Source organism: Helianthus annuus, chromosome 11 (assembly GCF_002127325.2).
Source record: "Helianthus annuus cultivar XRQ/B chromosome 11, HanXRQr2.0-SUNRISE, whole genome shotgun sequence".
Classification (NCBI taxonomy): domain Eukaryota; kingdom Viridiplantae; phylum Streptophyta; class Magnoliopsida; order Asterales; family Asteraceae; genus Helianthus; species Helianthus annuus.
The window spans coordinates 156,154,201-156,180,958 of NC_035443.2; positions in this window are offsets into that span (position 1 = coordinate 156,154,201).

Consider the following 26,758-nt stretch of genomic DNA (forward strand, 5'->3'; position numbering starts at 1 on the left):
GTAATTACAACCAACAAGTTATCGAAATCGTTATTAATTTAATATAAACCATTTTAATCATTTTCGAAACCATCGTTAAAACATCGAAAATATTTAACACATATGAATCACCACAAAACAATTGAAAACAGTAAAATAGAGGAACTATGTACTCACTTGAGAATGCTTAGAAGTCTTGAATAACAACCAAGAAAAGCTAGAGGGATTACGGAAATCAATCGGCACCTAATATAAGTAACTATGTAAATAAACCGGACCTAAATCGGAAGATCGGATAAGATGAGGTTTTGTAAACCAAATGAGTATTGGAACTCATATGATATGGTTTAACAAAGCCTACATACTAAATCGAAACCTAACCTAAGTGCTTACGCCCCATTACGACTCGTTTAGGTAGCTTACGCTACTTTAACGCGTCGTTCGCGTGAAACGCGTGCAGACCGCCTAACTAGTCCTATGACAAGTATTATACACCTTAACATGTCTAATAATGTTACCTAATTAGTTTAGATATAAAAATTTAGGTTACATATGCTTAAAATGAATTTATGCGTAAAAAGGGCATTTTGGTCATTTTCCTAAGGCATATAAATCACCTATCATACAACTAACTAAACGAAGTGACCATAAGGTATAACCTCGGAAGGTTATTCCCTATACAACTATGGTCACAAAACATGTTTGGTCGGATCCTAATGATCAACCAAACGGGTCGGGTTCGAAAGTCTAAGCGGTTGTTTAGACCGCTTATCTTACGACCCTAAATAAGCACTAAACTAAAAGTGACGAGTTAAACATGTTTAAACATGTTCAACGAAGTTAGTAAACAAGTTTGATATCAAAAGAAACGGTTTTAATATACAAGAATAGTTTGGTTGCAAAATACACTTGAATACGCATTTTGACCGAAACTATGACTCGTCACTATACCTAATCAACGTGGTAATCAGTAGGTATAGTCACAAGGGACTATAACTGATGCGTGTGAAGTGCGATATAATTTAGATGTATATTTTAAGCCCTTTTTACACTTTTTAGCCAAGTTTTAAATTTATAAAACACGATATTTACTAACACTAAACACACATATGGGCAAGTGCACCCATCGTGGACGTAGTATAGTGTTGGTAAGATACCAAGGTCGTCCAAGGACACAAGAGCTTTTAGTACCGGTTTATCCTCAACGTCTAATCAAATCAAAAAGTTAGAAAAAGATTTTTAAACTAGAAAAATAAAACTAACTAAAATGCTGAAAAATAAAATAAAATAAAAACAGATAGACAAAATGAATCACTTGGATCCGACTCGTGATTAGTGTAACCTTTGATTATTTTCGCACTTTTGCACTTATTTAAGAGATTATCTTAGTTATTGTAGTAGGCCACTCTTTTGAAGGCGACGTTACCCTCAACCCAGTAGTTTGAGTCAGCAAGGATACAATCCTAAAGGGTCAGATTATTGAAAGATAATTAATTAAGTTATTAATGCATAATGTGGTAGGCCCCTCTTTTGAAGGCGACGTTACCCTCAGCTAAGTAGTCTGAGTCAGCAGGGATACAGTCCTAAGTAGCTGGGTTAAAGTTTTAATAGTAGTTTAACTTATGAGGGGATCAAAGAGTTTGGACCCCCGCCATCCAATACCTTTGGGCATTGAAGGAGGTCCTACTAAATTTAATCCAGGTCCTTTGCAGGATCTATACACTGAACAATGGCAAGACTCTTACCAAACTGTTCCCTTAACCCCCGACCAGGTAGCCAACATACCTCCATATAGACCATGGAGATATGAATGGTGAAAATCTTTTATTTTATATAGACAGTAAAATAATGCCAAGACACCACGGACAAACGATAAGGAAGAATCACCTTCAACATAAGAAACTAGTAATTAAAGTCATTAATACAAAAACCAATTAAAAAGTGCAAAAGATTAAAAATAAAAAGTATTACACTAAACACTTGTCTTCACCAAGTGATGTAAGAGACTTAGGCAAACATGACCTTTGATTGTCAAGAACTCTTACGATCAATCTTGGATCCCGAGACGACTCACACACTCTATGATGGACAATGGATGATGGTGGTGGATGATGGTGTTGTGATGGTGGTGGGTGGTGGGTGAAGTGTATGAGAGGTGGTGTGCCAAGGGATGAGTTGCAAGAGCTCCAAACACTCCTATTTATAGGCTGAACAGAAGCTTGGGCACGGCCCCGTGTCCGCTGGGCACGGCCCCGTGTCCATCCGCGTCTCTCTCTTCATTAATTGCAATTCGCAATTGCAATAAATGCGTCTGCAGGAAGTTGACCACGCCCCCGTGTCCGGTGGGCACGGCCCCGTGGTGGGCAACAGAAGCTTCTATGAGTTTGTCTTTTCTGCTGACCTTTGGGCACGGCCCCGTGCTCACTGAGCACGGGGCGTGTTCAGCCTTCTGTCTTCTTTGTTTTGCTTGGGAAGATGCTGTTGGGAGGTCGGGCATGCCACTTTTGTTCCTTTTCTTGTATTTATGTTAGATTTAGTTGTCTTTTTGCTTCTTTTGTTAATTTGAGCTCATTTAATCCTGAAAATACAAAAGGAAGACAAAAACACACTTTTTCCAACATTAGTACTAAAAAAGGGTTAGTTTTATGCCACAATTGATGTATTTTATATGTTGTATTTTGTGGACATCAAATACCCCACACTTGAATCTTTGCTTGTCCTCAAGCAAAACTCTTTATAATGTGGCTTTTTCACTCCCAAATGGAATGGGTAGAAGAGAAAGTTTTTTTTTTTTTTTTTTAGCTTGTCATATAGTGTCGGGATTTCCAAGATTCTTTATTTAGGTTTTATTTTTATTTATTTACAATCCTATTCGTCATGATTTATTAAAAATGTTTCATAAGATAAATTACTTATTAAGGCATAACATGCCTTTTTAAAATTCCATTTATATACAAGTTCACATACCTCACGGGGAATCACTCAACACTCGGCCGAATGTGTATTTTTAGTGAATCACTCGAGAGCGGCATGGAACTTACTCCTACCATAAGCTTGCCAAGCAATCAATCATCCTCCTTTTTACCTATATACCCTTGTAAATATCAAGAGGACTTTTGGGTGAAGGATTAGGCTTGGGCTAAAGGTGGGTGGTTGGGTTAGTGGTTAGTAAAAGGGCGAAAAGCGTAACAAACGTTGGTTTTTGAAAGAATTTTTATTTTCACATTTTTATTTATTTTGATGAACCATTTGTTCCAAACAAAGTTATTTTTGATGAACTTGTTTTTTTATTTGGCTTCATCAATTTTTTTTTGGAAGAGTCGTTAGAAAACCGAACGTTGTTACAAAAAAAAAAGTAAAAATAAAAAGGTTTAGGTGGGTAAAAAGGGTGATGGTTTTGGGTTAAGAAATGAAAAGGTTTAGGCTCAAAGGGGTTAACTAGGGGGATTTTGGGTAGGTGGTAAAAAAATGGAAAATGATGGTGTAGAAAGAAAAAAATGGTTAGTCCTAATGCCTCCTTCATTTACTTACTCGGGTTTAAGTTGGTAAGGACCGGGAATGTATTGTCGTGGCAAGTTCTAGAGTCGTACGTACCAAGCAGCTATTCACACAAGAAACGAAAAATGAGCATTTAGTGTAAAGATATGTATTTGTATGCTCGATAAAGGCTCAAAACTCACTTTTGTGGGAAAGGGTTTTTATGTGATCAAGTATATACAATCAAATTTTAACTAAGTTTGTCACGTTGTTTCATAATTTTCTTATGTTGGTCCTTTTTATCACGACGCTATCGGTTGTAAACTTGTAAAAATATAACCTTCTTAGAACTTGAATTCCCAACTTAAACTTAGACAAGTAAAAAAAATGCAAATTTTTTTGTAAAGAAAAAAAAATTTGGGGTGGTTAGCGGTTCCAATAGAGTTTTGTGTAAGGCTTGTTATTAGGACTTGCAAGATTCAAGGTTTTAGCATCCCCCCCCCCCACACTTAAATTACACATTGTCCTCAATTTGTCCAAAAAAAAAGTTTTTAGGTTGATTGAATGTGTAAAATGGTGTTAAAAGCAAAGTTTTATGTTACTGGCATCCTGGACACGGCCCCGTGGTGACCAGGCACGGCCCCGTGTTCAGGTGCCAGTGACAAAAATTAATGAAAAGAAACAGAAGCCTGGACACGGGGGCGTGTTCAGCGAACACGGCCCATGTCCAGTTACCTGAACTAGGCAATTTTCTGCAGAGTGTGCAGCACGGGGCCGTGTTGGGCGGACACGGCCCATGCTGAACTTACTGTGATGAAGAAATTGTTGTCGGATGGCCCTGTTTTCGTGCATGGTGCGATGTTCCTCATTTCCCTTGTTATCCTTCACCATCATGAGTGTGTTTTATTTATTACAACACCATCCAAACATTAAAACCATCATTTCATTAAAAACCATCATAGATAGAATTACATTATGCTAGTAGGTTAGATAAGTGAGCACAAGAAGCTTAAACCAAGGAGGTCTAACCTAAAAGTTATTTTAATTAGCAAAATTTCCAAGAGAATAATATTCTTGGTTGGATGCGGCTTCATAGAACTCCTTCCTCTGGGCATGGACTCCTCATATGTCGGCGAGCCACTCCTCGATCTCCCTTGGGAGGAGGAAGGAGGGTTCGTTGGCGTCGGTTTGAGGAGGTGCAACTTCCACCTGGACTTCTTGTAAATTTTCAAGGGGAGGCTCCACTGGAATGTCATCCCATCCGGTAGGGTTGTTGACTCCAAGTGCTAGGTTCCAATCCTCTTGAGGGAGGACGGGTTCCATGGGAGGTGTTACAAGAATATTTAACCTCTGGTGCAAGAGGTTAATTTCTTGAAAGCTGTTTTCCAGCCCCACCGTAATATAGTTTATACGGTCTATTAGGACCTCCTCTACCGAAGTCATTTCATCGAGAGCTTCCCGTAGCGCCATGACGTAGTGTACAAGGGTAGCTTCAATGGAAGGCCTCATTCCCCTTCTACTGTTTCTTGAATGCACGGACGATGTTCCACTGTTTTCACTTGACATTCTACGAAAATAAACCGAAAACAGCTTATTTTAATGAAACAGTACCTTGGACACGGCCCCGTGCTCAATGAGCACGGCCCCGTGTTCAACTTTCTGCAGAATTTTGAAACAAAGAATCTTGAGGTTTTAAGTTATTTTTCTAACTTGTGAAGCCTTTTTGAACAATAGTAACTTAAAACAATGTTATACAACTTATTTTTAACAAGATTCTTTGAACAAAACTCAATAATCCTTGCCATAAAGCTTGAAATCTCAAGCTTTAGTGGAGGCTTTTGGAGAAAGATGAAGAAGAAAGAAATGGATAAAAGAGGAAAGGATAAGATGGTTGTTGGAACCTTCTTTTAGAATATACCTAGGATGGTAGGAGAGAAGATCCCTTCAAATCTCTGTCCCTGGATGGTCCAAATGTGCAGGATTCTTGGCTGCATTTATAGAAAATGACAGCGTGCTGGACACGGCCCCGTGTTGGCTGGACACGGCCCCGTGTGCAGACAGAATCCTGACACAGTTTGTCCGTATTCTGACGTAAAGTCAGAAAGGAATCTTTTGGTGGACACGGGGGCGTGTTGGCTGGGCACGGCCCCGTGTCGAAAGGCTGATTTATGAAGTTTGTCTATTTTCAAGGAACTTATCCGGATCGGGCGGTTCCTTACTGGATGGAACAACCCCAAAGTGCCTAAGATACCTTAATTGATCTAGATTAAGACGAGAACGCAAGAGGTTGTCGGTGAGGGTGATTCCTATGCTAAATGTAGGTGGACAAGTCCAACCCTTTTCCGGGCTCTCGTTAAAGAAGGGGTATGCCGAATCGCTCAGGTCTATGTATGCATCGAATGAAGTCTTTGAGGAGTCCTTCACGACACAATCGGCACAGGGACGACTATCGTCCAAGTCTTCGCTAGAGTTGAAGGTATTATTGGGAGCAACAAGGTTGTTTGAATGCGACCCTAACACTTCTTCTTGGTCATCGTCTTGAGATGAATTAAGGAAATCCATCTTAAGTTCCTTTAACCAATTAAGAACCAGATCTTCTAGTTGAAATAGTTCATCAAGAAGCATTTCTCCTAAAATATCCGGTTGGGCGCATTCGAGGGAGAGATAAGGATTATTTTTACTTTCGCCCCTCTTAAGGCTACAGGCAAACGATGGGTCTATATAGTGGGGCTTATAATTTAGAAAATAACATTCTAATTCTTTATGACCGCCTCCACATAATTGACACCACGTACCATAAGAGTGCCGAAAGTAAAAAAGATCATTACCCCTCATTTTTGTGTCAGAGATTACCAACCGTCGGGATCTTACGGTTCTGTTTTCAGTAACTGAATCTTGGGCATGGGGGCGTGTTGAGTGGGCACGGCCCCGTGTTCAGCGTACTGTCTGACTTAAAACAAGATTGCCAGTTCCAATGATTGGGCACGGGGCGTGTTCAGCGGGCACGGCCCGTGCTGAGTTCTGCAGAAGCTGAAAATTTAAGAAAATCCTAAAAAAATAAAAAGAAAAATAAAAAAAATGATTAGGCTGTTGATTCCTAACTTTCTTAAAATCCTTGTGTCCCCGGCAACGGTGCCAAAAACTTGATGCGTGTGAAGTGCGATATAATTTAGATGTATATTTTAAGCCCCTTTTTACACTTTTTAGCCAAGTTTTAAATTTATAAAACACGATATTTATTAACACTAAACACACATATGGGCAAGTGCACCCATCGTGGACGTAGTATAGTGTTGGTAAGATACCGAGGTCGTCCAAGGACACAAGAGCTTTTAGTACCGGTTTATCCTCAACGTCTAATCAAATCAAAAAGTTAGAAAAAATTTTTTAAACTAGAAAAATAAAACTAACTAAAATGCTGAAAAATAAAATAAAATCAGATAGACAAGATGAATAACGTGGATCCGACTCGTGTGTAGTGTAACCTTTGATTATTTTCGCACTTTTGCACTTATTTAAGAGATTATCTTAGTTATTGAAGTAGGCCCCTCTTTTGAAGGCGACGTTACCCTCAACCCAGTAGTTTAAGTCAGCAAGGATACGATCCTAAAGGTTCGGATTATTGAAAGATAATTAATTAAGTTATTAATGCATAATGTGGTAGGCCCCTCTTTTGAAGGCGACGTTACCCTCAGCTAAGTAGTCTGAGTAAGCAGGGATACAGTCCTAAGTAGCTGGGTTAAAGTTTTAATAGTAGTTTAACTTATGAGGGGATCAAAGAGTTTGGACCCCCGCCATCCAATACCTTTGGGCATTGAAGGAGGTCCTACTAAATTTGATCCAGGTCCTTTGCAGGATCTATACACTGAACAATGGCAAGACTCTTACCAAACCGTTCCCTTAACCCCCGACCAGGTAGCCAACATACCTCCATATAGACCGTGGAGATATGAATGGTGAAAATCTTTTATTTTATATAGACAGTAAAATAATGCCAAGACACCACAGAGAAACGATAAGGAAGAATCACCTTCAACATAAGAAACTAGTAATTAAAGTCATTAATACAAAACCAATTAAAAAGTGCAAAAGATTAAAAATAAAAAGTATTACACTAAACACTTGTCTTTACCAAGTGATGTAAGAGACTTAGGCAAACATGGCCTTTGATTGTCAAGAACTCTTACGATCAATCTTGGATCCCGAGACGACTCACACACTCTATGATGGACAATGGATGATGGTGGTGGATGATGGTGTTGTGATGCTGGTGGGTGGTGGGTGAAGTGTGTGAGAGGTGGTGTGCCAAGGGATGTGTTGCAAGAGCTCCAAACACTCTTATTTATAGGCTGAACAGAAGCTCGGGCACGGCCCCATGTCCGCTGGGCACGACCCCGTGTCCATCCGCGTCTCTCTCTTCATTAATTGCAATTCGCAATTGCAATAAATGCGTCTGCAGGAAGTTGACCATGCCCCCGTGTCCGCTGGGCACGGCCCCGTGGTAGGCAACAGAAGCTTCTATGAGTTTGTCTTTTCTGCTGACCTTTGGGCACGGCCCCGTGCTCACTGAGCACGGGGCGTGTTCAGCCTTTTGTCTTCTTTGTTTTTCTTGGGAAGATGCTGTCGGGAGGTAGGGCATGCCACTTTTGTTCCTTTTCTTGTATTTATGTTAGATTTAGCTGTCTTTTTGCTTCTTTTGTTAATTTGAGCTCATTTAATCCTGAAAATACAAAAGGAAGACAAAAACATACTTTTTCCAACATTAGTACTAAAAAGGGTTAGTTTTATGCCACAATTGATGTATTTTATATGTTGCATTTTATGCACATCAATAACCATCGTGATTACGCTCACGTTGCGAAGTTCAAACGAACTTCATGTTGGCCATAGACTAGTCAAAGCAGAAAGTCAAACATTCTTTGACTTTCATGCTTGAAAAGCGATAAAAGCACGAAAGAAACTTACAAAGGGTCCAAGCTAGGAAGATCTTGATCCAAAACACTCAGGTATGAAGTTTTAGAACTTCAACTTAGAGTTATTCAGATCAAGGGTGAGCAAAAATGAAAGAGAGCTTGGGTTTATATAGTTTTCGGAGAACCGTTAGGATCGTTTCTCGCAAATTGTGCTTTGATCTTGACCTTACAAGTGGGCACATGGTTTTCTAAACCATGGGAACATCAAAAACAAGCAAAATCCATCAAATGGTATTGAAAAACCATGATCAAAACCATCAAAAACAGCTGGAATGGCCAGGTTCAATGTTTCTGTTACTGGAGTCTGTCGTGCCCAGCGTAATATTAGGGCCAGGGTTACGCGCCCCGCATGGCATCTTTGGCAGATTGTCACTTTTGGTCCCTGCAGCCCAGAAACTTGTATTTTGATGCATTTTTGACACTTTTAAGCCCCGTTAACCCTATTTCAAAGCTCAAAAATGACGTTAAAGTATAGGGAACTTAAAACATGCTCAAAAACATCTCAGATGTCAGTTTGTTTGGTCGCACGGTTGCGTTATTCGGTTAATTACGACGGAAGTAGTAACGAACACAAAAACGATCCAAATTACGCGACGAATTGAATTTTATCATGCCAATCACTAAAATATAATATTTTAATGATTACATAAATTTTTGGATGTCCGGTTATATTCAGAACGTAAGATATGCGCGAAAATGCAAACTTATGCACTTTTTGACGCTTTTAGTCCCTTTTGATCAAATAAGTTTATTTTTGCGCACCAAACACCTCAAAGCCTATTTCTAAGCTATGTAAAGGATATTTAGGGCATGTTTAACTTATGATCATATTCCGGAATGTTCGTTACAGTACGGATCGGCATACTTTCGCAGTTTGTCGAAATTAGTCCCTGTAAGCGAATAAACTTGATTTCGACACACCAAACCTTCCAAAACTTATTTCTAAGTTATGTAAAGGTTATTTAAGGTATGTTAAGCCCATGTCACAAGTCCGGAGTGTTTGTCGCGTTAAACTGATTACGTTTACGCATCAGTTCGCGTATAACTTTCCAGAAAGCGATTTAGAGCTCGAAATTGAACGAGAATTGATATGTGCAAATGATACACATATTTATACAAATCCCAAGTATGAAACACAATATTTCATTGGTTTGGTATTTGTTTGATGGTCGTGGAGGCACAGATGTCACAGTCTCCCCTACTTCAGGAAATTTCGTCCCGAAATTTATTTGGAGGAAACTTGTGAGAGCTCGAAACATGAAGTCAAAAAGATAAAACAACACTGGTTAGGGTTCTGAACTTCTAGTAACTTTAAATAACATTATTCTTGCAATGTAAGAGGGACACTTATATACAAGTATATGAAGTGCGATTGGTGCGTCCACCATACCTCAATTACATTGTTCACGTTTCGTTATTGTTTCCACTATACTTTTTAGAATTATGTACGCGTCCATAATTACGTAATTCCTTGCATAGTCCGCACAGTGCATTTTTAAAATGTGAAGGGGAAAGCCAAATGAACAAACCTGTGATGAGTGTGACTAGACCATCCTAGGGTCCTTTTTAATTAAATCAATAAATGATCTCTTTAAATAGACCACCAAGGAGTCTTTTCAGTTATATCATCACATGCCATTCTTAACCAGATTTTTTAATCAATCTTTTTAACTAGACCACTGATGTGACAACTGGCACAAAACCGGTAATTTCCGTACATTCTAATTATTATTTAATGACTGCAATTATGTGCTTAAATGTCAACATTGTCTGATTTCATACAATACAAGTGAATTCATGCACGTTTTATACTACCAAATATTGCTTTATGCATTAACAAGAGCGTTGCGTCAGAAATAATAGTAAACTCACCGGTAAGACACAATGTGTCAACAGAACTACAGAAAGCAGTCAGACATTAGAATTAGGGCCTAGGTATAGGTCCAACGACAAGAATACATTAGAACCCAAGAGTACATACAAGGGTTAACATATAGACTGTCCGGAGACTAAAATACGCACTAAAAAGCACCCGAAACGCACTTTAAGTGCAAAATTTTACACAAATCAGCAATAAATCAGCTTTTAACACATGAATATCATGCGGAATTTACATTTTATCATCCAGAATTTTTCCCTAAGTGACGGGAATTGAAAACGTCACAAAAGAATACTTAAAAGACACTAAAAGGTGCAATTTAGCACTTTAACGAACCGGTATCTAACCGAACAACCGGACACTACCCGGAACATCAAAATAATATTAGAAGCATTGTTTTAACATTACCAAGCTAGTTATGGTCCCCAAACATCATAGCACACAATGTAACAACTAGTAATCATATAACCTAACTAGTACTTGAATTATAACTAACTAGAGCTTGTAACTTCCAATTGAAATCAAACTAACACCCCCCCCCCCCATAACCGGTTCTAGACAAGGGACCCACCTTGTGATTTTCTTTTGTTAAAACAATGGATCTTGTTCCCTTGTATTAAGCATAAGAACCAAAGGGTAAGTGTGAATGGATGGATTATAAGATGATCCATGAGCACATAACTTTCATAATTCTCACAAAACACAACACACACTCCTTCTCTTCTCCCCCTTGTGCTCTCGGCCGACCCCAACCACACCAACACCACCACCATTCATTCATTCATCCTACACCCATTCCAAGCATATACAAGGGTGTTAGAGGTTACATAAAGAAGCTAGGAGCTTTCGGAAGTTCAAGAACCTCTCTTATTTGCTTTTATCCACTTCATTTGTCCTCTTGATCATCCCTAGCCTTGTGCTAGTGGTAAGAACTTTGATCTTGCTATTTTACATCTATTCTAAGTGGTTAATGATGAATCATGTTCAAAAACATCAAGAACACTAATGAATCATAAGAAGTAAACTTGAACATAAGCTTTAAATATGAAGAAAACTTGATGTACATGAGTTGTTATGATTGTTGGTTATTGTGTGTTGGTAGAAATGATGTAGATCATCATACAATCTTGCTAGATCATGATTAAAAACATAATCTAGCAAGATAAGGGGATGAACGTCTTAAAGATTATGAATCATCCACAAAAAGATCATGAACTTGAAAGAACACTATGTTTTCCTAAAAATAAAGATCAAAGTAAGATGATAAACATGTAGATCTAATTATCCATGAGTGGTTTTTCAAAAGAACCAAGTTAAAAATACAAGTTTTACTTAATCTTTGTTGTTAAACAAATAAACCTTATTTTTGGTGGTTAATAAAGTAAAGATACACATGTGTAACAAGAAAAATGGGGGAAATGAAAATGGCAATGGTAACCGAGTTGGAAATGAAGCTGGGCAAAACCAAGGATGCTTCAATTGTGGAAGCAATGAACATTTCATGAAAGACTGCCCAAAGAGAAACAATGCTTAGGCTCGAGCATTTGTGATTGGAGCAAGGGACGCACGCGAGGACCCTAACGTGGTCACTGGTACGTTTCTCATTAACAATCACTTTGCATCCATATTATTTGACACTGGTGCCGATTATAGTTTCATGACGGTGGAATTTAAACGTATGCTTGGGATAGAGTCTAGTAGATTGAATATTCCTTATTCCATAGAACTAGCCAATGGTAAACTTGTTGAATCGGGCGAAGTTGTTAGAGGCTGCACACTAGAACTTGGTGAACGAAGATTTAGCATCGACCTCTTACCAATTCAATTGGGTAGCTTCGATGTAGTAGTCGGAATGGACTGGTTGTCCAAGAACAAAGCTAAAGTTATTTGTCATGAGAAGACCATTCGCATCCCTTTGGCGAATGATGAAACTCTCATCATACATGGAGAAAAACGAGACGCGCCTCTACGAATCATCAGTTGCATGAAGGCACATAAATGCCTAAGGAAAGGATGTGTTGCTTTCCTAGCTCACGTTGTAGATAAGAAAGCTGAGGAGCCGAAACTCGAAGAAATTCCTGTGGTGAAGGAATTCCCAGATGTTTTTCCCGAAGATCTGCCAGGATTACATCCGCAATGACAAGTCGAATTCCGTATAGACTTGGTTCCAGGAGCCGCTCCTGTAGCCAAGGCACCCTCTCGACTTGCACCATCCAAGATGCAAGAATTATCTACACAACTCCAGGAGTTGTTGGATAAAGGATTCATAAGGCCAAGCTTCTCGCCCTGGGGAGATCCAGTATTGTTCGTGAAGAAAAAGGATGGAACTCTGCGGATGTGTATCGATTAAAGAGAACTGAACAAGCTCACTATTAAGAATCGGTACCCACTACCGAGGATTGATGACTTATTTGATCAGTTGCAAGGATCAAGCTACTATTCCAAGATCAACCTTCGATCTGGATACCATCAGTTAAGGATACAAGGGGAAAGCATACCAAAGACTGAATTCAGAACACGCTATGGGCTTTACGAGTTTCTTGTGATGCCATTCGGACTGATGAATGCGCCAGCGGTATTTATGGATCTGATGAACCGCGTATGCAAACCATATCTCGATAAATTCGTAAATGTATTTATCGATGATATCCTGATCTACTCACGGACGAAAGAAGAGCACGAGCAACACCTCAGAACCATACTAGAACTACTGAAGAAAGAGAAACTCTATGCAAAATTCTCAAAGTGCGAATTCTGGATTCGCGAAGTTCAATTTCTTGGTCACGTTGTGAATGAGAAGGGCATTCACGTAGACCCATCCAAGATTGAAGCCATAAAGAATTGGGAAGCCCCCAAAACCCTAACTGAAGTTCGTCAATTTTTAGGCTTAGCGGGCTATTATCGATGGTTTATTGAGAATTTCTCAAAAATAGCTCAACCGCTAATGACCCTTACGTAGAAAGACAAGAAGTACGACTGGGGTGACAAGCAGGAAGAAGCCTTCCAACTACTCAAAAACAAGCTATGCGATGCACCAATACTATCATTACCGAAGGCACAGAAGACTTCGTGGTATACGGAGACGCTTCACGACAAGGTTTGGGTTGCGTGCTTATACAATGCCAGAAAGTCATCGCTTACGCTTCAAGACAATTGAAAGTACATGAAAGGAACTACACCACGCACGACTTGGAACTGGGTGCGGTGGTATTCGCCTTGAAGATCTGGCGACACTATCTGTATGGTACTCGATGTACAATCTTCACAGATCACAAAAGTCTACAACACATACTTGATCAGAAGGAATTTACATGCACCAGCGGCGATGGGTCGAGTTGCTAAACGATTACGACTGTGAGATTAAGTACCATCCGGGAAAGGCAAACGTTGTAGCGGACGCTTTAAGTCGAAAAGAAAGGGTTAAGACCCTAAGGGTTCGAGCATTGGAAATGACGATTCGAACGAACCTCACAGCACGTATTCGTGACGCCCAGCAAGAAGCCCTTAAAATGGAAAACCGTAAAGCTGAATACCTCCGAGGTGCATTGAAATATATGGTGCCAAATGAAAAGGGAGCCTTATACTTTAAGAAACGTATATGGGTACCGCTCTATGGTGGCCTACGAGAAGTCATCCTTGATGAAGCGCATAAATCGAGATACTCGATCCATCCCGGATCGGACAAGATGTATCAAGACTTAAAAGAATACTATTGGTGGCCGAGACTTAAAAGCGATGTTGCTGTCTACGTTGGAAAGTGCCTAACCTGTGCTAAGGTTAAGGCTGAATATCAGAAACCGTCTGGCCTACTACAACAACCAGAGATCCCCATGTGGAAGTGGGAGCAAATCTCGATGGACTTCATAACGAAATTACCCAGGACCCCTAGAGGGCACGATATTATATGGGTGATAGTCGATCGGCTAACGAAGTCTGCGCATTTCCTACCAATCCGAGAGAAGGATAGCACTGGAAAGCTTGCTGAGATATACTTAAAAGAAATTGTGGCACGTCATGGAGTGCCTATCTCAATCATTTCAGACAGAGATAGACGCTTTGTCTCAAGAATCTGGCAATCATTTCAGGAAGCCTTTGGATCTCAGCTAGATCTAAGCACGACATTCCATCCTCAAACAGACGGCCAGAGCGAACGGACAACACAAACGTTAGAAGATATGCTTCGCGCATGTGTTATGGACCTAGGCGGCAGCTGGGATACTCATCTACCTTTAGTTGAGTTTTCCTACAATAACAGTTATCATACAAGCATAAAAGCCGCACCGTTCGAAGCTCTGTATGGCCGCAAGTGCCGATCGCCCTTATGTTGGGCAGACGCTGGAGATAAGCGTATGGTTGGTCCTAAACTTGTACAAGAGACAACCGACAAGATTACGCAGATCTGAGAATGCATTAAGGCGGCTCGAGATCGACAAAAGAGCTACGCTGATCGAAGACGAAAACCATTAGAGTTCAAGGTGGGAGACAAAGTTTTGCTAAACGTCTCACCCTGGAAGGGCGTAGTGCGATTCAGAAAACGTGGGAAGCTGAATCCCCGATACATCGGACCATTCAAGATCTTAGAAAGAATTGGTACCGTGGGGTATAAGTTGGAATTACCGGAAGAACTTAATGGAGTACATGATACGTTCCATGTATCCAACCTCGAGAAGAGTCCAACACAAGAAAACGTGATCATCCCTGCGGATGAAGTGCATATTGATGACACCCTCCGATTTACAGAACAACCCGTTGAGGTTACAGACTGGAAAGTCAACAAGACCAGGATGAGCACTGTCAGACTTGTCAAAGTACGTTGGAACTCTAAGCACGGACCCGAGTACACGTGGGAATGTGAAGACCAGTTCAAAGAAAAGTATCCCCACCTGTTCAAGAAGACTCCTGCCAGAGCTAGTTCGGGCTGAATTTTGGGACGAAATTCTTTTAACGGGGGGAGACTGTGACAACTGGCACAAAACAGGTAATTTCCGTACATTCTAATTATTATTTAATGACTGCAATTATGTGCTTAAATGTCAACATTATCTGATTTCATACAATACAAGTGAATTCATGCACGTTTTGTACTACCAAATATTGCTTTATGCATTAACGAGAGCGTTGCGTCAGAAATACTAGTAAACTCACCGGTAAGACACAATGTGTCAACAGAACTGCAGAAAGCAGTCAGACATTAGAATTAGGGCCTAGGTATAGGTCCAACGACAAGAATACATTAGAACCCAAGAGTACATACAAGGGTTAACATATAGACTGTCCGGAGACTAAAATACGCACTAAAAAGCACCCGAAACGCACTTTAAGTGCAAAATTTTACACAAATCAGCAATAAATCAGCTTTTAACACATGAATATCATGCATAATTACGTTTTACCATCCAGAATATTTCCCTAAGTGTCGGGAATTGAAAGTGTGACAAAAGAATACTTAAAAGACACTAAAAGGTGCAATTTAGCACTTTAACGAACCGGTATCTAACCGAACAACCGGACATTACCCGGAACATCAAAATAATATTAGAAGCATTTTTTTAACATTACCAAGCTAGTTATGGCCCCCAAACATCATAGCACACAATGTAACAACAAGTAATCATATAACCTAACTAGTACTTGAATTATAACTAACTAGAACTCTTAACTTCCAATTGAAATCAAACTAACACCCCCCCCCCATAACCGGTTCTAGACAAGGGACCCACCTTGTGATTTTCTTTTGTTAAAATAATGGATCTTGTTCCCTTGTATTAAGCATAAGAACCAAAGGGTAACTGTGAATGGATAGATTATAAGATGAACCATGAGCACATAACTTTCATAATTCTCACAAAACACAACACACACTCCTTCTCTTCTCCCCCTTGTGCTCTCGGCCGACCCCAACCACACCAACACCACCACCATTCATTCATTCATCCTACACCCATTCCAAGCATATACAAGGGTGTTAGAGGTTACATAAAGAAGCTAGGAGCTTTCGGAAGTTCAAGAACCTCTCTTATTTGCTTTTATCCACTTCATTTGTCCTCTTGATCATCCCTAGCCTTGTGCTAGTGGTAAGAACTTTGATCTTGCTATTTTACATCTATTCTAAGTGGTTAATGATGAATCATGTTCAAAAACATCAAGAACACTAATGAATCATAAGAAGTAAACTAACATAAGCTTTAAATATGAAGAAAACTTGATGTACATAAGTTGTTATGATTGTGGTTATTGTGTGTTGGTAGAAATGATGTAGATCATCATACAATCTTGCTAGATCATGATTAAAAACATAATCTAGCAAGATAAGGGGATGAACGAGTTAAAGATTATGAATCATCCACAAAAAGATCATGAACTTGAAAGAACACTATGTTTTCCTAAAAATAAAGATCAAAGTAAGATGATAAACATGTAGATCTAAATATCCATGAGTGGTTTTTCAAAAGAACCAAGTTAAAAATACAAGTTTTACTTAATCTTGGTTGTTAAACAAATAAACCTTATTTTTGGTGGTTAATAAAGTAAAGATACACATGTGTAACAAGAAAAATACAAGAAGTAGTATTTTTAGAAAACATGAACATAAGTTGTAAAGAATCATATTCTTTAAAAATGAAGTTTTTAGAGAAGCAGTCACACTTTAAAGGGTAACAAGACTTACTAAATACCCTAGTAATTTACTACACATTTTTATAAATTTTCAAGTTCATGAAATAGAGAAATTAGTGTATGTTGTTGATGATTGTTGTTGAAATTGATTGATGATGATTTTTAAAAGAAAAGAAGCACATGTTTTGAAAACATGGGAAACCTCCATTTTTAGGGGAAACTCTGTCAAAATTTTTATAAGTTTTGACACTTAGAAAATATATAAGTTTTGAGAAACTTATTGTCACGGCCCCCGACCCACCCTGGACGGAGTCGGGGCCCGCGAGGCAGTTCCCGTGGTATTTTAATTTATGCGACAGCGGAAGTCTTTTTACAACAGGATCTTTTCACCGGTAAATGCTCATTTAATATATTACACAAAGTTTAAGGGATAAATCCCATAATTTACAATAAGTTGATTTCACACAGAAATCTTTATTTTTCAAAACACGTTTTATTGGTTTATTTACACTGAGCCACTTCTCTGAGCTTGATAGTGCTTTACTGCACTTTTCCTGGATCACACAGATCACCTGAAACATGTTTGAAAAAGGTTTTGTCAGCGGGGAAATACTGAGTGAATCATTCTGTTTTCTAAAACGACCCGTTAGTTATAAATCACAGTATTAAGAGCGATTACAATGTTTCTATCAACCAATTATCAAGAATGGGTATTTGTCACTCGATTCATTTCTGTGACTGTGGTCTTACCACTATTGGGTCCCGTTGCCCTAATAGTGACGGTGTACTCACACAGAGTAATAATAACTCACATAGAGTAATATTCACTCACATAGAGTGATAATAACAGTAATGTGCACAATACCCCACATACCAACTGTAATTTGGTGATTACAAAGACTTAATCCCTGTAATTATAACCTTGAAAATAATTTGAGGTATTGTAATACTTACTCACAAACTGTGAGAAAACAATTTAAAAAGGAGAATGACTCACATTGCAGATTAACGAGCAATAGATATAAGCCTACTGATTAGCCTTGATTACACCTAGTTTTAACACAATGCACACACAAACAGGTTAGTAACTAATACAGCAGTTACGACAATTCACGAGATTAAACCTTCACAACGATTAATCAGTGCAATACTCGATAATTCAATCGGATTCACAACGAATAACAGAGCATAGTCCGAATTCGAACAGCACTCTAATATTCAAGTCGAAATCACGACGAATAATCAAAGTACAAGCTCAATTGAGCAGCACCTGGACTATCGTTGGATAGTTATAATCGATCGGACGTTGAATCGTAATAGCGATCGAGTTATTACCCTGATTGCGGCAGCGTTTCGATAATTGTGTGTGTGTGTTGGACTGTTTCTGTGATAACTCGCTCTACGTAACTCGGATTTACGTCGTTCCAAAGACAGAATTCAAGTCCCAACCCCCTCTATTTATACCCGAAATTTGACACCGTCGCGTAGCGCGAGGGGTACCCCCTATAGGCGTCGCGCTACGCGAGTGGTAACCTATGTTCATAGGGTAGCTACGTGTGTAACTAGGCTTGCTGTGTTGACAGTTTTATCAAATTCGATTTTGATTGAAAGTTATGAAGATAATCGTTGGCTAGGGTTTATCCCCCCCTGAGGTTTAGGGGCCCTGTTCCTGATTCTGATTGTTTTGGAAATTTTAGGGTTAGTGCAGAATTACTTGGGTTTCTTAATTAGGGTTTCCTTAATAGCTAATTACCATCCTAATTATGGATTTTAGTGACAGTTGTTACATCCTCCCCACCTTAAGAAAAATCTCGTCCTCGAGATTTACTGGAATAGATGAGGGTACTTTCGCTTCATTTCCGATTCCAGTTCCCAAGTGTATTCTGGTCCTCTTCTTGAATTCCATTTGACTTTGACCAACACCAGTCGTTTGTGTTTGAGAAACTTGACTTTTCTATCTTCGATCTGTAGTGGTTTCTCTATAAACTTCAACTTTTCGTTCACCTCTACATCTTGAAGAGGTATTACCAGGGATTCATCTGCTAAACATTTCTTGAGATTGGATACATGAAATACATCATGTACTCCAGCCAATTCTTCTGGTAGTTGTAAACGATAAGCAACTGGTCCGATTCGTTGAATCACTGGGAATGGTCCAACGTACCTTGGACTTAGCTTTCCTTTCTTTCCGAATCGTACTACTCCTTTCCAAGGAGAAACTTTTAAAAGTACTTTATCTCCTACTTGAAATTCTAAAGGCTTACGACGATTGTCTGCATAGCTCTTTTGACGATCTCGAGCCGTTTTCAATCTTTCCTTAATCTGAGTTATCTTGTCAGTAGTTTCTTGTACAATTTCAGGACCTGATTATTGACTTTCTCCGATTTCTGCCCAACATACTGGAGTTCTGCACTTACGTCCATATAGTGCTTCAAATGGTGCAGCTTCGATGCTTGAATGATAACTATTGTTATAGGAGAATTCAATTAATGGCAAATGGCTATCCCAATTACCACCAAAGTCAATTACACATGCTCGGAGCATGTCCTCTAGAGTTTGTATTGTCCTTTCACTCTGTCCGTCTGTTTGTGGATGATAAGCAGTACTTAGATTTAGTCGAGTTCCCATTGCTTTCTGAAAACTTGTCCAGAAATGAGATGTAAAACGACTATCTCTATCCGATACAATGGAGAGCGGGACTCCATGTAGGGATACTACCTCATCCACGTAGAGTTGTGCTAACCTTTCCATGCTAAAGGTTTCTTTCATTGGTAGGAAATGAGCTGACTTGGTTAATCGGTCTACAATTACCCAAATTGCATCATTACCTCTTTTGGTTTTGGGTAACTTTGTAACAAAATCCATTGTTATGAGTTCCCATTTCCATACAGGCATTTCTAATTGTTGTAGTAGTCCTGAAGGTTTCTGGTGTTCTGCCTTAACTTGTGAACAAGTTAAACATTTGGATACGTATTCGGCTATATCCTTTTTCATTCCTATCCACCAGAAATTATTCCTTAAATCTTGGTACATCTTATTGTTTCCTGGGTGCATAGTATACCTAGATTTATGAGCTTCTTCTAAAATCTTATTTCTTAACTCTCCTTGCTTAGGTACCCAAATTCGTCTTTTATGGAATTTCCAAATTCCATCATTTCCTTGTTCTAGTTCTTTTAGGTAACCTTTCATCCCTTCAGCATCGTCTTTGATTGCTGTTTTCTGAACTTCTTTAATTTGTGCCATTAAATCTACTTGTAGATTTAACCTCAGAGCACGGACTCGTTTCTGTTTCTCATGGTACTTACGACTTAAGGCATCTGCAACTACATTTGCCTTTCCTTCGTGATATTGGATATCACAGTCGTAATCGCTTAGCATCTCCATCCATCTTCTTTGCCTCATGTTTAATTCTTTTTGCCCAAATATATATCTTAAACTTTTATGATCTGTATAAACAGTAAACTTACTTCCATACAGATAATGTCTCCATATCTTAAGGGCAAAAATTATGGCTCCTAATTCTAGATCATGAGTCGTATAATTTTCTTCGTGCTTTTTCAATTGTCTAGAAGCATATGCAATTACCTTCTTGTGTTGCATTAACACACATCCATAGCCTAATTTTGAAGCATCACAATATACCTCAAAATCTTCTGTTCCTTCGGGTAAAGCTAAGATTGGTGCATTCGTCAATCTATGCTTTAAAATCTTAAAGGCTTCTTCTTGTCTAGGTCCCCATTCAAACTTAGCAGCTTTACAGGTTAACTTAGTTAATGGTACGGCTATCTTAGAAAAATCTTTGATAAATCGTCTATAGTATCCAGCTAAGCCTAGAAAACTTCTTATCTCCATAGCTGTTTATGGAACTTTCCACTTCGTAATTGCGTCTATCTTAGCAGGATCTACATGGATACCTTCGTGATTTACCACATGACCTAAGAATTGTACTTCTTGCAGCCAAAATTCACATTTCGAGAATTTGGCATAAAGCCTTTCTTTTCTTAACAAAGTTAAGAGAACATGTAAATGCTCACAATGTTCTTTTTGGCTTTTGGAGTAAATAAGTATATCGTCAATGAAAACGATCACAAATTTATCCAAGTATGGTTTACAGATTCGATTCATCATGTCCATGAATGCTGCTGGGGCATTCGTTAATCCAAAGGGCATGACTGTAAACTCATAATGACCATACCTAGTTCTGAAAGCAGTTTTAGGTATGTCTTCTTCTTGTACCTTCAACTGATGATATCCAGATCTTAAATCTATCTTAGAGAAATACCTAGCTCCTTGCAATTGATCAAAAGATCATCAATCCTAGGTAGTGGGTATCGATTCTTAATCGTAACCTTATTCAATTCTCTATAATCGATACACATTCTCATCGATCCATCTTTCTTTTTCACAAACAGTACCGGTGCACCCCAAGGGGATGAACTAGGTTGTATGAATCCTTTGCTTAATAATTCATCTAATTGCTTTTTCAATTCTAGCATTTCGGTAGGTGCTAATCTATATGGTGCTTTAGCTATTGGTGCAGTACTTGGAATTAAATGAATTCTAAACTCTACTTCCCTATCAGGTGGTAATCCAGGTAATTCTTCTGGAAAAACGTCTGGGTATTCTGAGACTACGGGGATGTCCTGAAGTTCTTTATCCTTAGCGTTAATGACTACTGAAATCATATACACCATTTCATGTTTTCTCGAATAACTAGCCAATTTCATTACTGAGATAAATTTCAGTGGCTTTCGAGGTTTATCTCCAGTAATTAAAATTATTTCTCCTGTAGGGGTTTGAATTTCTACTGCATTTTTGTCACATAGGATTCGTGCATGGTTGGCTATTAACCAATCCATTCCTAATACTACATCGAATCCTGCTAAATTTATTGGTAACAAATTTGCAGAAAACTTATGGCCTAATAATTCTATTTTTCCTTCTTGCCAGATTTTATCTATTTTTACAGAATTTCCTTCTGCGGTTTCTACTGTGAAGTTTTGCCTAAGAGTGGTTAAGGGTAACTTAAGATCTTGGCAAAATAAAGTATTTATAAAACTTTGGTTCGCACCAGAGTCAAATAATACTTTTGCAAATACGTTGTGAACTAAGAACGTACCAGCTATCACATCTGGAATGAGTTCGGCCTCTTGAGTGGTTAGCTGGAATGCTCGCGCATTTCTCTTGGTTGCTCCTTCAGCTGGTTTGCCTTGGTTAACTACAGGTTTAGCTAACTTAGGGCATTCAGATTGAAAATGACCTCTTTCTCTGCAATTATAACAAACTTTTGTTTTCTTCCTGCAGTCTTCTTCCCTATGTCCTTTCATTTTGCAAAAATTGCAAACCATGTTGCATTGTCCATAATGCTTCTTTTTGCAAATTTTGCAGAAAGGAGATGAGGAGGATTGCCTAGTTCCTTTTTTCTTGACATTACCCATACGAAATCCTTGGGTAATCTTTTGAGCTAATTCCTTCTTGCGATCTTCCTCTCTTGTGCGTACCAATTCATCTGTTAGGGTATTAGCTAATTCTACAGCATCGTCAATAGTACGAGGTCTCGCAGCTTTAACGATGTTTCGGATTTCACTAATTAAACCCCAGATGTAACGAGAAATAAGTACCGGTTCTGGCGAAGCCAGTGATGGTACTACCCTTGCGTATTCAAAGAATGTCGAAGTATATCCCCGACAATCTACTCCTAGCATACGATGACTTAGGAACTTGTTTGCCATCTGTTCCTTCTCGTATTCGGGACAGAATTTTCTTTCTACCAAACTCTTAAATTCTTCCCAACCTATGGCGTAGGCTATCCTTCTTCCTTTTGCCTGGAGGACCGTGTTCCACCATTCGAGTGCTCCTTCTTTGAACAGATTTGATGCATACATCACCTGATCCTCTTTGGCACATTTGCTTACTGCGATTACTGCTTCGGTTTTCTCTAACCAACGCAGTGTTGCAGTTGCCCCTTCGTTACCTGCAAATTCAGCGGGTTTGCAAGCAAGAAATTCTTTATAAGTGCAACCAGGCGTTGCAGCTTTCATTCTTTTAGGGAGTGGGGCCTGCTGCGGATCATGATCGTCATGATTGCCGCCTCCATTTATGCTGTTACTGCCGTTATCTTCTGGAATACGTTTACTAGGAATTAATTGTGGTTCGGCAGGTTTCTGAACAGCAGCTACAATTTCTGGAATAGCATGAGCTATTCCTTGAGCGATAAAGTGCTCGATATCTTGTCGAGTTATATATTGATCTTCCTGTTCTTGCTCAGATTGATTTACTTCATTAATTGGTTCATTGTTAGCGTTTTCCATCTGCTAATTGGTAAAATTATTAGTGTCTAACTTATCAGTGACAAAAATTCACATAGATACACATAGATTATCACAACATACGAATATAACCAAGATTGTCGATTTCTCGACTTTTACTTTGTTAGTATATTGTATATGCATCCATACACACTGTATTTTACAGAGTTTTATTGCCCATTTTACAGAATCTTAAGTTACTATCATACAATACGGCTTTCTATGGTTTAACTGACTGTTCTAGTAACGATGCTCCCTCTCATCGTACTTCCAAGTTAGATGCTCCCCCATTTCCCTGATCCTATTACCTGTACCTATCAGTTCTTCACCGAACTGACGGAGTTCAGCTAGGTTTTCATTACTCATGGGAGGATTTGGGAGTGGTTCTGGGTCAAATTGTGGAAGGAAACTATAAGGACTATTAACTATATTTTGGAATTGCCAGTCATTAGTCCACCATTCCTCCATTTGGCCCAATGGTCTAGTATGAACTAGTGGGTCTGGAATAGCTGGTCCTAGGTTTAGTGGGAATTGAACTGTAGCCGGGTAAGAAAAGAGATTATCGTTGATAGGCTCTAAAACATCACAATTTTCCAGTAGGCGATCTATTTCGTCCTGGAACGTGATTTCCTCAGATTGTTTAGAGCTTTCGCCAATCTCTATTCCCTTTTGTTTCAGATCTATTCCTATTTCCTTTTCGGGTGGTTTCGAACCTTCTCCAGTTTCTATTTCCTTTCCCTTGTTCATGCTCACAGGATTTTCTATTTTAGGGAGTCTCCTAGTGGTAGGTTTCCTACGGCGCACTTTCCTCCACCCTACGTATCTTCTCTTCTTTTTAGGTTTGGCTTTTTCTAGCGGTGGAGCTTGGAATTCCACAGGTTCTTCTATGTCAGCAATGTAACCAGTAAAGTCGTGAGAGACTTCGATAGGCACTGGATATAAGTTGAGATTCTGGAATGCTTCCGACATCTCATTCATGCTGCATAGTATATATGCAAAATGCAATGTTAAAACTTTGGAACAAAGTTTAACAAACAAACACTGAAGTTTTATTGCATATTACATTTGTACAGAAATAACGGAAATAAACACACTGGGATTTTATTTATTTACTGAATAGTGATTTCTCTTACTAGCCCCAACTTATCGATTATTTAGAGATTAGCATTTTCTGCTACAGTAGCTAGCATATAGAGATTTGCCCATTTCTCGTCTATTTTATCTTCCCAAGGTGTACTATTACCCAATTCTTGGACTTCTGGGTTAAACCTAACTCTCTTGGTTCGGGGTTTCTTTGTCTCCTGACTCTTTTTAAGTATCGAATCCCTTTTCTCTGGGGAAAGTGGATTCTCATAGTTTGCCTTGCGGACAAAGATTCCTTCTTCTAGGTTTACTGGGTTTCTAGAAGAAGATGCCACATCTAGTTTGTGGTAGATAGCAGACAACTTTTGCTTACCCATACTGTAACTAAAAATAGCCAGTTAATAAAACATATAATTACCGAATAATAATTAGTAAAATTAAGCATTCTCCAAATACTTAATTTAGGCTTAATCAGTGGCTCGATCAGTGGCTCAATTTAATTATTAGCTCTGATACCACCTTCGCTGTCACGGCCCCCGACCCACCCTGGACGGAGTCGGGGCCCGCGAGGCAGTTCCCGTGGTATTTTAATTTATGCGACAGCGGAAGTCTTTTTACAACAGGATCTTTTCACCGGTAAATGCTCATTTAATATATTACACAAAGTTTAAGGGATAAATCCCATAATTTACAATAAGTTGATTTCACACAGAAATCTTTATTTTTCAAAACACGTTTTATTGGTTTATTTACACTGAGCCACTTCTCTGAGCTTGATAGTGCTTTACTGCACTTTTCCTGGATCACACAGATCACCTGAAACATGTGATGTGTGTAAAATGCAACATATAAAACACATCAATTAAGGCATAAAACTAACCCTTTTTAAGTACTAATGTTGGAAAAATAGTGTTTTTGTCTTCCTTTTGTATTTTCAGGATGAAATGAGCTCAAAATCACAAAAGAAGCAAAAAGACTACTAATTCTACCATAAATACAAGAAAAGGAACAAAAGTGGACTGCCCGGACCCTCAACGGCACCTCCCAAGGCAAAGAAGAAGAAACAGAGTCTGAACACGCCCCGTGTCCAGCGAACACGGGGGCGTGCCCAGGAAGCAGCAGAAAAGACAAACTAGTAGAAGCTTCCATTGTCCACCACGGGGCCGTGTCCAGCGAGCACGGGGGCGTGGTGAAAGTACAGCAGGCGCATTAATTGTAATTCGCAATTACAATTAATGAAGAGAGAGAGTGTCAGGCGGGCACGGGGCCGTGTCCAGCGGACACGGGGCCGTGTCCAGCCTTCTGTTCAGCCTATAAATAGAGGAGCTTGGCTTCATTCTCTCTCATCCCTTGGCACACCACCTCTCTCACACCTCATCCACCACCCACCACCACCATAACACCATCATCCACCACCATCATCCATTGTCCATCGTAGAGTGTGTGAGTCGTCTCGGGATCCAAGATTGATCGTAAGAGTTCTTGACAATCAAGGCCATGTTTGCCTAAGTCTCTTACATCACTTGGTGAAGACAAGTGTTTAGTATAATACTTTTTATTTTTAATCTTTTGCACTTTTTATTTGGTTTTGTATTAATGACTTTAATAACTAGTTGCTTATGTTGAAGGTGATCTTTCCTTATCGTTTGTCCGTGGTGTCTTGGCATTATTTTACTGTCTATATAAAATAAAAGATTTTCACCATTCATATCTCCACGGTCTATATGGAGGTATGTTGGCTACCTGGTCGGGGGTTAAGGGAACGGTTTGGTAAGGGTCTTGCCCTTGTTCAGTGTTTAGAGGTCCTGCTTGGGACCTGGGTCAAATTTAGTAAGATCTCCTTCAATGCCCATAGGTATTGGATGGCGGGGATCCAAACTCTTTGACCCCCTCATAAGTTAACTACTATTAATACTATAACCCGGCTATTTAGGACTGTATCCCTGCTGACTCAGACTACTTAGCCGAGGGTAACGTCACCGCCAAAAGCGGGGCCTACCACAATTTGCATTAATAACTTAATTCATTATCTTTCAATAATCCGACCCTTTAGGATTGTATCCTTGCTGACTCAAACTACTGGGTTGAGGGTAACGTCGCCTTCAAAAGAGGGGCCTACTACAATAACTAAGATAATCTCTTAAACAAGTGCAAAAGTGCGAAAATAATCAAAGGTTATACTAACACACGTGTCGGATCCAAGTGATTCATCTTGTCTATCTGTTTTTATTTTATTTTTATTTTCAGCATTTAGTTAGTTTTTATTTTTCTTAGTTTAAAACGTTTTTCTAACTTTTTGATTTGATTAGACGTTGAGGATAAACCGGTATTAAAAGCTCTTGTGTCCTTGAACGACCTCGGTATCTTACCAACACTATACTACGTCCACGATGGGTGCACTTGCCCATATGTGTGTTTAGTGTTAGTAAATATCGTGTTTTATA